The sequence below is a fragment of the Stegodyphus dumicola genome, chromosome X1 (genome assembly GCF_044657685.1).
Source record: "Stegodyphus dumicola isolate Sdum_Otavi_A_Nest chromosome X1, ASM4465768v1".
NCBI classification, from domain to species: domain Eukaryota; kingdom Metazoa; phylum Arthropoda; class Arachnida; order Araneae; family Eresidae; genus Stegodyphus; species Stegodyphus dumicola.
Window position 1 is genome coordinate 211,492,702 of NC_140780.1, and position 14,889 is coordinate 211,507,590.

Here is a 14,889-nt window from a genome sequence, read left to right on the forward strand (position 1 = left end):
GTTGTGTAACATCTTCACACTTAACACCTCACCACGATAAATACTTACAGTCAATCAGTCAAATACAGATAGTCGAATTGTGAAAACATCTGATAAGTTCTTTACTTTTTTAATGTAATACGTGAAGATCTTAAAAGTTTTACCATGAAGATTACAAACAAAAAGAATGAGATATTCACCTGAATAAGCAACAAGGAATATAAAATAATATTTGAATAGAAGATGAAAAAGAAAGATATTTAGAAAAGTTAAAAATTTACTGTTGAAATTTTCTTCTGTGTAAATGAGTCGTCAAAGATATGATAGAATGAGTAAATATCCAAACAAGAGGCCTTTTTTTGAAGGTACTTTAAATGAGGTTAAAGCTATAATATTAAGGAAACATATTTATATGATAAACTTGGATAGAAAAAAAATTGAAAAATAAAAAAAAAAAAAAATGTTCATCTTCAGGGATTAAAAAATCAAAAATAGAATTTTCAAGCAAGATTTTCAAATCACACCGTTTTCCCTTTTGAGATGGCTTTCTTTATCAAAGTCTCAATATTGTAAAATCAGACAATTCTCCGATTAGGATTGGAATTATAACATTTGTTAATGGATTGGGTCCGATTAAAAAAAAAAAAAACAAACAAGTGTTTAAAAATAGGAGGCACTGTCATTGGGTAAAATCCATAAAAATACGGTCGTCATATTAAAAGCAAGTTTAACTACTTTAATACTGAAATTACCGTCATATTAAAGTTTTAACTACTTTAATACTGAAAACTAATATTTTGAGCCCACCAATAAGTTTCTATATAAAGATACATCCTATTATGCAGCCACTAATTTTTGAAGTTATTTTGGAACTGATGAAGACGTAAAAAAACATATCGGGTGTTATTAAATAAATAAAATTGAATAAAAAAATAGAAGCACAGTTTCGCAGAAAAAGTCGAGCTTACAAATAGCAGTTAAACTATAAATGCTTATATACATTTGCGCTTATACACAATGCGCTTTAAATGAGGGCGTGAATAATGACACATTAAAATTGAAATAAAATCTGAAAGAAATAAATATGTGAATATATTATACACAAGGGAAGACCAGGCCTATATATAATGTTGTTATAGAAGAAGTGAGTTTGATTGTTCCACTTATTATTTTCATAAATGATACTGACATAATAGCCTCACAATTTAAAAATTTAAAAAAAAAAATTTGAAATAAACGGGAATGAATTTATTATTAAAAGAATAAAACCCACTGAAAAACAGGTCTGGTATGTGTGAAATCAAATCATCACTAGATGCATTGCTAAATGACTACGTAATTCCAGACTGCTTTAAAAGAGAAATAACATAAAAATGAAGAAAATGATACTTGTCAATTTGGGTATGATTTCCTGTTGGTTAATAGTGAAAAATAGTATCTATGTTCTGAATGGTCAATATAAAATGAATTTTAAGAATAACCAACCATTTTTGGCTCTTTTAGAAGCAGGATTGAGTAATTTCAAAACAAAAACATGATGTCTGATAATTTATAAAGAGTGCGGATATCTGTATCCTACGTTTCGAATTAATCTCTATCTTTACAACAACTATTTAACTTTGAATAGTTTAAACATTAACTTTCCTTATGAACTGAGAGTTGCTCTAAATGACGATTTTAGATTTTATTTCGAAACAGAGAAGTATTTGTAAAATTAATATCATTTCTAAACAAATTTTTATGATGCCCTTTATAGAAAAATGATTTTTTAATAAATGACAATGCATTAAACCTTTAATAAAAGAAACAAAGAAAAATGAGATTTCAAACTGATTAGTGGTACAATTCTGATATGGAAAACACAATTCTAATAAGCTGTGAAAAATGAAAACACGTCGCAAATGAAGAGTTTGTTTAGGAATATACAGAGGATAATTGTTTAAAAATTAAGAATGTCGCTGATGTAAGATATAAAAAAAATAATTCGACGTTAAAATCAAACTGAACCAAAAAATATTATCAATGAAATGCATTCGGAGAAAGAATTAAAAGTAAACACTGAAAAGAATGTTTTTATTATATGGAATAATAATGGAAACTTTATGTTCCTCCTTCTGTAAAATTAAGAGATGATGGATATTGTGACAATGAAGATAAAATTTTAACGAATTACAGAGATCCTTTCAATAATTAAGATGCTACAACGAAAATATTTCGTTTAGAAACTTGCTGTTCCATTTTATGCAACTAGCTATCTTGAATTTATTACGTTTAAATTTCTATAGATTTACGAAATATCTGAACAGCGAAATTTTAAGCCACTATTCGAAATTGCTCATGAGAGATATGAAAGTTTTATTGTTTACAGAATCTCACGAACCATGTGCTGCAGATACTAGAATAACGATTGATAGTACTTCTCTTTTTTATATGGAATTTCCGAAGGAACTTTTGTTGTAGGAAACGTAAAAGTTGGTTATCGTTTAGAAATGAAAGCGAAAACAGATGAAGATGTAGCTATGAATTCTTATTTAAAAATTGAATATTTAGAAGCAGGGCTTCTCCTTTCTTAATTTCAAAGAGTTTTCAAATATCCAACACTTTCAAATCTTTCATAATAAACACATTGACAAAACAAAAGATCATGATATCATATTGAAAATGGATTTATCGGAAGAAGTTGCATATGTTACTTTCAAGAAAAAGATCTCAAAGTATTTGACTAAATTTTGTTCAACAGTCTAATTTTCTTATTCGTATTTTTAATAAGGGCATCTCTTTGGGGGACCCCCTTTCTAGAGCTTTAATAAAGAGTGTCCTGTTCTTGGGAGTATTTATTAGTCTCATGTTTGAAATTTTAAGCAGTTATTCAATTTCTTACGTTAAAAATAATCTAACAGAGCGGTCTTTTTTTGCATTAGAATTTTTTTTTTCTTAAATTTAGTCTCATTTTTGAATTTTGAAGAACTGTGGTCTGAAAAAAAATCATTGTTTTCTGTTAAAAATGGAAAGATCTCAAGCTCTTAAAAAATCAAATGAATAGAAGGACTGGCATATACGAGTATTAGACTAGCATAAATTTGTTTCTTGGCTTCCAATCATGTCTGTGAATCAGAAAGAAAAGTGTAATGTTATATGACTTCTGAAATTTACATTTGTTGTTTTCTGTCTCATGTAATATACAGTTTAGTATAAAACCCCTTATCTGTCAACATCCGGAATTCACGCTGAATAACCTCACACTTTTGCAGCATGAAAAGCTTAAAATTATTCCAAAAGCAAATAGCTTTCATCTCAATAAGAAACTGAACAGTGCATTAATATAAAGCATTGTCATCAATAGTAGGTTGATCTTGCATGCTCTCAATTAACTGATCTCTATCATTTTGGGAAAAGTTGAGTCGTAAAAGGGGTTACGGAACAGTGGGAACTCCCAAGAGCCTTTCTAGAAGTAGGAAGACCGATCACTGTCACAGAGATAGCATCTCTATTGTCTCCAAGGTATACGTACACTGTTGACAATGATGAATAGGACTAGTCAGAACCCTTATCTGAACAGAGATCAGATAAGTTATCGGGTTTCAGAGGCACTACTTCTAAAATTACTATAGCATTCATAATTTTAGTTAGTAAAAGCATTTTTTGCGTGTAACTAATAAGTAATATAATAACTCAAAGTTTCTCAAGTAAAACTTATAATTTTAGTACATCTGCAAATATAAAGAAGAAATTAGAAAAATGTGGCTATGTAACAGAGCATTTAAAGTATAAGTAACGCATATATAATTCTTTAAACATCACACTTTATAATGCTAACAACTGAAAGTATAATTTTTATTATTCTTAATACATTACTGCTAAAAATTTTAGTCACACATTACCGCCTCCTGAGAGATTAAACATCGGCGAAATTCATTTGAGTGAAAACATTAGATTAGTCACATTAGATATCAGTTTAGTTGCATTTTTAACATTCTCAAACTTTGAGTTTTATTTTTCTCTCAAGTGTTAATATGTCGATTCATAAAACGTAAATTTAAGACAAAGGTCTCTTAAGGATTTCTCGGATGTAAAATAAAATGAGAATTTCATAACAAAGGAACAAATTCTTGCAATGTATATACCGTATTTTTTCGAAACAAAATACGAAGTTTTTATTAATTAATATTTAAGGATCTAATTGGCTCTAAAATAAACATTTTTTTTTCACAAACGCTCCTTTTTAAATAACTAGTAAACAAAAGTTCACAAAGTTAACCTCAAGCAGCAAACGCGGTTGACATGATTATAACCTCTAATGTTTGACACAAATTAAATATTAATTCACTAAAATCAGGATTTAGAGAAGGGCAACAGTTCTTTTAATAATTGTTTGCACAGTATGAAAATTTAATATGAAGCAAAATTCATATTTAGTTTGCCAGAGATTAAAAAAAAAGATCCTTTGCATTTAGAGACACTGCTTTGTATAGATTTTTTTCTTCAGAAAGCACAAGAATTGCTACTTAGTTTTGTTTAAATGTAGAGGACAGAGCCGGAATTCTCTGTTTGTACGGGTAAACTTTAAAGATTATCCCATGGAAAAATCGAAACGTAAGAATTTATACAGAATACTGCTGTATGAAAAAAAGGAGAATCATAAAACTATCAAACGGTCTTTAAAACGTACAATTTTTAACAGATAACAAATCGTCTTTAAAGCACATAATTTTTAAGTGAAAATGCAGTCTTAAAAAAACTTGTTTCAGTTTAAAGATCTGTAATTTAGGGATATAAAAACAATGAAAATGTGTTTTAAGTTAACCATATTGCAAAATCATTCAGAACGCTAAGCATAAAATGTATTGAAAAAAAAAAAATATTTTTCACCTACAGAAATTTTAGAATCTTTCTTCTTCAACTGAAATTGGAAAAGAGCATCCTGTGTAATATAATTAAAAAAAGTATTAAGGAAGAATAGATAATGGCTTTAAAGCTTAAGATCCATACGTTTCCTTTCACATGTCGAAGTTTCCTAATTCTCTTCGAGATTGAAGGTAAATCTGAACAAAATTACAATCTAAGTTTGTACAGTAATTAGGTTATTTCAAAGCAGGAGAGATTAAAAATTATCTATGCCATCACCGGGACTCGAACCACGGACCTCTCGAATACGCGTAGAGCGTGCTGACCACTACACCAAGAAGGCGTGCTAAGAAGGCGGGAGAAATACCTTATAAGCTGTCTGTGTTTTAAATACTAACATGCATTACTTTGTTAAAAAATTTTGTCATAATTTTCTAAATGAGCTAAAATACTGAAATTAGTGTAAATTACGGGCGAATTTATTATATAGTATAAGGTATTTTCTCCCTCCTTTCTTCATGTCTTCGTGGTGCAAAGGTTGAATACTCAGCGCGTGTTCGAAAGGTCCAAGTTAAAGTTCTGGCGAGGGTTTTCATGTCTTCTGCTTTCCCCCCCCCCAAAAAAAAAAACCTAATGTCTCTACAGTGCCGCCCAAGCTAAAAGTTTGTGGATGATGATCCTTCACCACCAATATTTGGTGACTGGGTCCTCTAATACCCAGTCGCAGAAGGAGTATATAAGGTATTTTCTCCCTCCTTTCTGCATGCCTTCGTGGTACAGTGGGTAAAAAAAGTATTGGCAATTGCCTTAATTTATGCATATTGACAAATAAATAAAATGTTATGCAATTTTAGCAGTCTTAATTAAATACAAGACATCTTAGATCTATAAAAATTGTAAAAATTTTATTTTAATTTGCATTTTCAACGATTTTTTCTTTCGAAAACGAAAATTTGCATGTCAAAAAAGTATTGGCAAAGTTTTGCTATTCAAATTTTGTTAAATTGAAGTCACGTGTTTCGATTGATAAGAAACTCTACCGGTATAAAGTCTGCAAAACTACTCCAAAAGTGTCTATGTAGTATTTTGCGATTACTGCAGTAAAATGACTTCGAAATCGAAGGAGTTGGACGTTAGTGTCAAAAACAGGATTATTAGGCTCAGAAATGAAGGTTTAACTTATCGTGCTATAGACGTGCAGTTGAATATAAGTTTATTTACTGTCAGAAGTGTTGTAAAAAAGGTCAAGGAAACAGAGTCAACTGAAAATAAGACTAGAAGTGGACGACCTCGAATATTTTCTACAAGTGAAGAACGTGTCATTATTAACAAGGTTAAGAAAAACCCGAAAATAAGTACACCCCAGATAGCTAGAGATGTTGCTTTCACTTCGCAAAAGACTTTCAGCGTACAGACTGTACGGAATGTTTTACACGAGAGAATTTATTATGGAAGGGCAGCTAGAAAGAAACCATTCATCTCGGAAATAAATAGGAGAAAGAGGTTAGATTTCGCAAAATCCCACGTTGATTTATCTGAAGAGTTTTGGAACACAGTTATTTTTTCTGACGAATCAAAGTTTAACATTTTCGGCAGTGATGGACGACGATATGGGTGGAGGAGGCCAAATACTGAATTGGAAAAGCAACATTTAACTGCTACTGTAAAACATGGTGGCGGCAGCGTCTTAGTTTTTGGCTGTATGGCAGCTAATGGAGTTGGCAATCTGTATTTTATTGATGGTATTATGACAGCACGTACATACATTGACATTTTGCGCCATAACTTAAAAATCAGTGCCCAAAATCCTGGCTTGGGAATATCATTCGTTTTTCAACAAGACAATGGCTCCAAGCATACAGCAAATCTCACCCGTGAATGGCTACTCTACAATGCTCCTCTCCAGTTAAAAACCCCACTTCAATCGCCTGACATCAATCCAATTGAAAATTTATGGCACCTGCTGGATCTAGAAATAAGGAAACATAAAATTTCAAGTAAAGACGACATGAAACGTTTACTCTTGCAAGAGTGGCACAAAATTTCCAACAGCACAGCAAAGACTTTAGTTTCCTCTATGAGAAATAGATTACAAGCTGTTATAGATGTAAAAGGTATGCATACAAAACACTAAATATATACTGATTTTGTTTTTGCTCATAATTTTGTCAATTTCATAATTTTTCCAATACTTATTTTATCATGTAAATTTTGGATTTTCTCGTAGATTTTGATTAAAAAAATATTTAAATGAAAATTTTGTTATATTTGTTTGTCTTTTCTCCTTCTGTAATCGCTATGTTAAAATAAAATTTGTAAACATACTTTGTTAGCAAATATGATCATTTATAGTCAATTGCCAATACCTTTTTAATCCACTGTATAACAGTAGCACACTGGACGCGTATTTGAGGGGTCCAGGCTCAAGTCCTGGTGAGGCTACTGCTTATTTTTAATGTCTTCTGCTTCAAAAGAAAACTAATATCTACATAATAGAAATGCGTACATCATTTTATTAAAACACATGATGACACCCACTAATTTCTTTGTGCAGTCCGTTGTAATATTGCCTAGTGGAACACTACTGTCTAAGGATGAGCTGTAAATAAGAAAGGTAATCAGTAGCAAATAAACTTTTTCCAAGTTTATACAGACAGGAGTTCTGAAGAAACTTTCGAGGGAGACCGATCACTTTGTAGAGTCATTAGGTTTCTTTTGAAAGCAGGAGACATGAAAAATGTGGAGTGCCATCTTAGGGATTCGAATATTGGACCTCTCGATTTCGCGTTCAGTATGATTTCAATGACACCACGAAAGCATGCTGGAAAGAGGTAGAAAATACCTTATATGCACATCCTTTTAAAGGACGGCTGGGGATTAGGGGACTCAATCGCCAAATTCGGGATGTGACAAATTGTTGTCCACTACCACTTGGTTCGGGCGCCACTATAGAGTCATTAGGTTTCTTTTGAAACAGGAGACATAAAAAATGTCAAATGGCGTCACCGGAACTTGACCCTGGACCACTCGAATACGCACCGATTGTGCTACCGTTACACTATGAAAGCATGCTGGAAGGAGGCAGAAAATAACTTATAACTTGTAATTTATCTTGAACATAATTAACGTCCATGTTTTGTAATAAATTTAGACTAGACGATCAGGCTGTGATAAATGTAATTCTGTAAATCTAAATTAAGTGTAAATGATCATGCTGTGAGCCATAAATGCACTTGTAATTTGTCTTCAACATAATTAACGCCCATGTTTTCATGGGCGTTAATTATGTTGAAGACAAATGTTCCATGTTCAACATAATTTAGAGTAGATGATCATGCTGTGAGTGATACCCCTTCAGTAATAATATGCAACTCTAGTGCTTGTAGTAAGGTAATATTTTCACGTGTCCAGTCAAGACAATAACAAGAAAATGTATCAATGTGACTAGAATCGTCATTCTTACATGATAAGAAAGTTGCTCGATTGAATCTTTATTGCATTTCTCATACTTCACTTTCATTTCTTCTTCGCATAATAACAGCTTGGTCTTTTTTAAACAAGACAATGGGAATTTTCGTTCTCGCTGTCTGACATTGTTTTCTTTTAAAGCAGTACATACAAAAGCTACAGTGCAACAACTGTTACTGTCATCATTTAATGATAGTGTGATACTTCAATGTTATTTTGTGGCTTTAATGCCTATGCAGTGCTTCCCACAGCTGTTAAAGCGTTCCTTATGGAGCCTGAAAACGAATGGTATATAAAATGCATCTCTCTGAGGATGTCTTGGTCGCTGGAAAAAAGAGAAGAGACGTTTGCCTGCGTAGCAGTTACAGTCGCCAAGCATCTCGTGCTGTCTATAGCACTAATAAAAAATTCAGGTAAAAGGCGGGAAAAATTAGCGTTCCGAACTGCGAAGTAGTGCCAGCTTTCAGGTGGCGGTGTCTAACTGAGACAGCGCACGATGTAAAAAAAAGAAATAAATAAATAAAAAAAAAAAAAATGTATAGCTTTTAAAAATTTACATATTGAAGCCGTAACACGTAGTTTGGCTATGTGTAGGACATTTAACGATACTTCAATTCTTCATTTTTAGATTCTTTGAAGTACCTCCAACTTGTAGGCGAAGTACGTGCTTTACGCATTGTATATTTTTCATTACATTCACTTCATTTCATTATTATTTGTTCGTAAATTAATTGATCGAATTCATCTTGCGTTGCCGGGATTCAAAAAATATAGTAATCCCGTTTCATGCGTAAAGATAGCCTGTGCTCTTTAATTACACCACAATACTTCTGTAGCAAATTATTTAAATAGTTGCTGACTTGCATTTTCTTTTTGACTAAGTACTAATTTTGTATTAGATTGTTCTTTATCTTACGTACAATTGAGGTCATTCAAACAGTGACAGTTTATGAAATTTACATTTATTCGTATTATTTCTAAAATGCATAATAATTTCTTATTTTTTAAAACTTTTATGTCTTCAAAGTAGTTGTTATGTATTACCCGCATCATTTATATGTTTTGCATTAGCAAATCATTAAAACATTTCAAGAAATCAGTAACGTAATGCATTTCTATTCTTTTGGTAAATTGTTTTAAATGCATTAAGACATGAATTGTAAAATGCCAATCAAATTGCAGGTAATAATTTTATAAATATCTATATTTATAAATATCATATAGATTTATTTGTTAAAACAAGAGAAGATTTAGTATATTTTTTAGTAAGCATTTGTGTAGAACAACCTTTCAGGAACGATCGTCTCAGTCCAACTACTATATAATAATAAACGTAACAAATGCAATTTCTTGCCCGCTTTTACGCATTTCACACAAATGTGCTATTTCGAACATGTTATACAAAGCCCCGATATAATTTCGAATTACTTTCTTAAAAAAATTAAAATTGTAATGTTTTTCCAGACATTGACTATGTACAATAAGTTGTATACAGTAAATTACTGCAAACAAGAAATACGCCCGGATGTAGAGGAAGCATATCTCATAAAACAAAGCGCATGTTTTCAACTCCTTTCCCTCTGCTGTAAGTCACTTACTTGAAACAGGGATAATTTTTACTTACATCAAGTCTATCTCTAGAGGAGTATTGTTGCATCTGTGAAAATTTAAAAGCCGGTATGAAATTACAAAATGAAATTTAAATTCTAGGTACGACTATCGGTTGATACGGTATCGGTTGATATTTCTTAAAATTATTAGACATTCCCTCAAATGACCTTTGTTTAACAAGTACAGTAAATATAAAAGGCTTAGAATAGATAAATGAAAAAGAATATATACAAATTGAAATAAGGCATTAATAATTTAAAACATACGAATAGCATGAAAATGTTGTATTCTAAAGCGAATGAAAAATTAATCAAATTTGATTTAAGTACAATATTTAATAAGAAGACATATTAGCATAACATGTGTTTAACAAGAACAGCTATTAATATAACATAACATAGAAACGTAATATATATATTACATTTCAGGAATTACAACAGTAAATTCTAACAAAGCATAGCTAATATACTTGGAAAAAATCTTTCTTCTTTTTCCGGAAAAAAGAAAAAACGTTTTATGTGTCTTAAAAAATTAAAAAGTGCCTTAAATATTAAAAAGCCTTATGTACAACATTTGAACTTTATAATTTATTTTTCCAATCTGCGAATAATGTTACAATTATGCATAGGAATAATTTCAACTAATATTTTTTACATTAAAATACTGAGCCCAACAGCGGCCGAGCGGTAAAGTCGCTGAACACGGGTAGTTCGGTCCGAGGTCCGAATCCCGCGAACGGGCTGGCTGCATGGGCGTTTTCGTGGTTTTTCCCATGTGTAACGTGTATACGAGCCAGTTTCCCTTAGAAAGTCCTCCACGAAAGGCATCCCTCCCCTTAGGCAGATAGCCCTAGTGTGCTTTGTCGTATTCTCAATACACACACACATTAAAATACTGAAGTATTGAATTTCAGAAGTTCTCAGTGTATGGCAATCACCTGAATATTTAAATATTTAGTAGTTTTATGTTATCTACACATTTGAGTCAAACGAATGTCAATTCTTTTTTCTGTGCAAATAGAAAGAAATCTTCTATAAATACAATTTAAAACAGTTATGTTTATATTAGTGTGCATAAGCTAAGCACCTCAACATTTGCTTGAAACTTGTGATCTTCGGTACACATCAACAAAAAGAAAACAAAAAACCTGTTTTCATTGAAGCTGAATTTTCCAAGTGAAAAATTGTAAACATAGGAACTCTAGAAAATAAATCTAAAGACAAATCTAATTTGCAACAAGTTTTCTGCATCGAAATATATCGCTCACAGTTAAGGCGACAGCTTAAATTGCATGTGAAATACGAAACAGGGAAAACATAGCATCTTGCGATGAAATTGAGTTTATCGCAATATTGCAATTTTTTCATCTAGTATTTAATGTACCAAGTATAAATTGCGCTGAGCAAGTTCCGAGTTTTAGAAATTGTTTATTTTGTCGCTTCAGAATATTTCAAGGAAAGCTATGTCATAGAATGAATTTTTTTCTTTCGTTCTCAGATAGAATCATAAATGACTTTTAGAATACTAAAATGTTATGAATAACAGATACTTACAAAAAGGAACGCACTCTTTTCTCTGTATAGTCTAAATTCATTCATTCGAAGTAAAATTCCTATGTGACAGTATTTATTTTTTATTCTTAGCTGTATATTTAATATTATTCAATATTTATCTGTGCATTGAAAAGAAAATTCACACATAATTTTTGTCAGAAAGAACAATGACGCAAATATATTCATGTCTGAATATAGCATTTTTGTTAAAAGCAAGAAATAATGAAAAAAACGATAGTAAATTTTTATTATAGATATACATATATATATTTCCGAATTACATATTGATATAATGTGGTATCGTTAATTTACATTAGGTTTCATATTGTTGAATATTTGCAACAATTACTGGAATATTTAATTATCAAAATATTTGAATGAAATTGTCTAATAAGTATCATAATAGCATTCACGACATTTTAAGACGAAATCTGTTCTAAAACTGATTATTATTCTCGTTAATTTACTTAAACAATAAAGAGAATTCTGCTTAGCTACGAAGTGAATACATTGAGTTTAAGATAAAAGGAGAAGTATTGTGTTCTGTTTAGTTTCGGAGCTGCAAATCAGAGAATCGAGTCTAAACTTTAACTGCACACTCATTTTTAGAAAACAATGCTTAATTATATTAAATATCCATAAAGAATTGACAGTGCATATGTTTATATCAAAGTATTACCATATACATATCCATAAAGCTCAAAAATATTTCGAATGCCATATTTTATTCTAGATTTTCAAATGAATAACTTTTAGCAATAAAAGACTCTCTATTATGATAAGATTCAATAATTCTGAATTAATATGTAGATACAATATGGTTTAATAGTTTACCTTTTATTCTGTGATCGATAAAATGAACTGTTTGAATGATGTGTTTATCCACCATTTTTTGGTGTAAAGCAAGGAAATGTCCATACGTTTCCATAAAACTGTTAATTTCATGCGGAATACTATTAGAACCTTTCAAAATTATATCAAAGTCCTTTAACAGTATTAAAAATATGAAGTTAAATTAGTTAGTTTTTACTTACATTGTGTACACTAAAATAAGCCTTAACTGATGAAAGCAGCATAGGTGGGTCAAACCTGTCCATTAGAAGTCTCAATCTATTACACCTTATACTCAGACTTTTCAGTGTGTTTGGACATTCTAAACTATATTTCCGCGTTGTTCTCCTATTAGATATCCCTTAAAAAGCCAGGATTACGCATTTGAATATGACTGTTCTTTTAAAAGTGCCCGTTGTTTATTGAAAGATAAGAGATTCAAAGATGTCCTCAATTAAAAAGAGATTACAAATTATATATGATTCTACCCGTGATAAAAATATACTCATTTTTCATTATCATTTAATCATCTAAGGAAGATTTCGAAAACAATCTAAATATTATTTCAGTTCATACTTTCTTTTACCAATACCTATGTGCGTGTTTTACGAACAAACATTACCCTAGCTATAAAGAATACAAGCTAATTTCAACATTTAAATATTAAAAAAAAACTTAAATATTATTTACGCTTATATGACTTGAAACCCTGTCTTAAAGAAATTAATACAGGAGTATAAGATAAATATGACACCTAAATAAAAAAGGACAATTGGGAGGGCAAAGAGTTGTAATTATATTAATTATTCGTATTTCAACTACGCCAGCTTAGTAGCCTCTACTTGGGCTCGGATTCACACAGTTACAAGAATGTCTTTGCGTGCTGTAGAATTAGAATATATGCTTCTATCATAAGATAGATAAACATCTAATATTTGCCTTCCTGAAGTAAATCGCTTCCGTAACCAGTGTCAAATGTTTGATTTCTATTAGCTGGCGGAATTTCCCTTTTATACAGCAATGATAATTTATAGTACGAAACATATCTGCATGGCATTATTGCCTCAGCATTACAGAATGATTTGATATAAACATTAGCACTATCAATTCTGCAAAAGTATAACTCAATTCAAGTAACTAATTTGCAGTAAATAATTAACTTAAACTAAACTACGGCAATTATGTCTTACAGGCGTATCAAATAAAACTCTAAATTAGTTTTGAATCTTTTTTATATCTAGCAAAAAATAGCGAAGTAACAAAATAAAAACAAGTATATTCAAATAACGTACAATTAAAATAAGAACAATAGCACTTTATAAGCTGCAGATAATTTTCAGCCTAGATGCAATTGCTATAGAAAAGTTCCTGTAAGCAGAAAATAGACAAAATACCATATTCAGCCCCCCCCCAAAATGCGATGAATGTCAGTGAGCATTTTATTCCTTTTTTACACTTTTATTATTCCACTATTGAAATTTAAAACGACTATTTAACTTTTCTCTGAAGAAAAGAGAAAAAACATCAATTAAAAATAAGCTGATTATTGAACAGGTAAGGCTTATGTTCATTAAATTTAAATGTATTAGCAATTTATTTCAATAAGCGGTTAAAAGCTTGTAGTGCATCCTTTACCTTTAAGGACTTCGTTAAGCCTCTTTTGTATAGAGTTGACTATGTTTGATATGCCCTTGGAGCTTAAATCTTTTCATTTCTCTCTCAGCAATCTTTAATATATTCGTTGAAGTTATATTGTGTTGATGGATTTGCATGACATTATTGCCACATATATATATATATATATATATATATAATTATATAAATTTTTTGATAAAAGAAGATAATTCCAATTTTTCTACAGTTAAACGTATAAATTGGAATATCAGTATCTCCAAAAACGTTATTGCAAATATAATTTTAATCAAATTTCCCAAGTTACACGTAAATTCAACAACAAAAGAAAAGATTCTTCTTCTTATTAAAATTTTACTAGAAAATGAAATTTCAATTAACTTCATAAACAGTCAATTTAAAAAATGCTGGAATTGTCTACTCTATGAATTTCTTTAAAGTGATTAATTTTTTACCAGAAAGCTTAAACAAGAAGAAGGATGAATGTAAAGAAGGATGAATTAAAAAGTTTTATAGTTGTTGTCTTTATTGTTGTCTTGTCGATGAATTTCATAGAAGAATGGTTGCCAGAGCCTCAAGTAGGTTAGACTTCTACATCCACCCCAATTTTGAGGAAGAGCATCCCGGGGGCGAGGTCCGAGTGTCTTCCACTCCTCTCCCCTACCACCAAGCCGTACGAGAGGCCTTTCAGCTCGTCATATATTTAGAGTGCCCCTATGCCACAAAGACACTATACATTTACAAATATCCATGCTTTCTCCGGGATTCGAGCTCGGGCTCTTCGGTACCGCAGTAGGCTTCCCTGAAAAACTATACCGTCTAGGCGGCAAGCTTTACAGTGTAATTTGTAAATATGTATTTACTGTATAATTTTTCTTCACTATACTTTTATTAAATCAGGGAGTACTCTACGAGTACTCTACTCTAATTCATCATGATAAACCCATGGCGTTAAAAATTTTATTCTTTT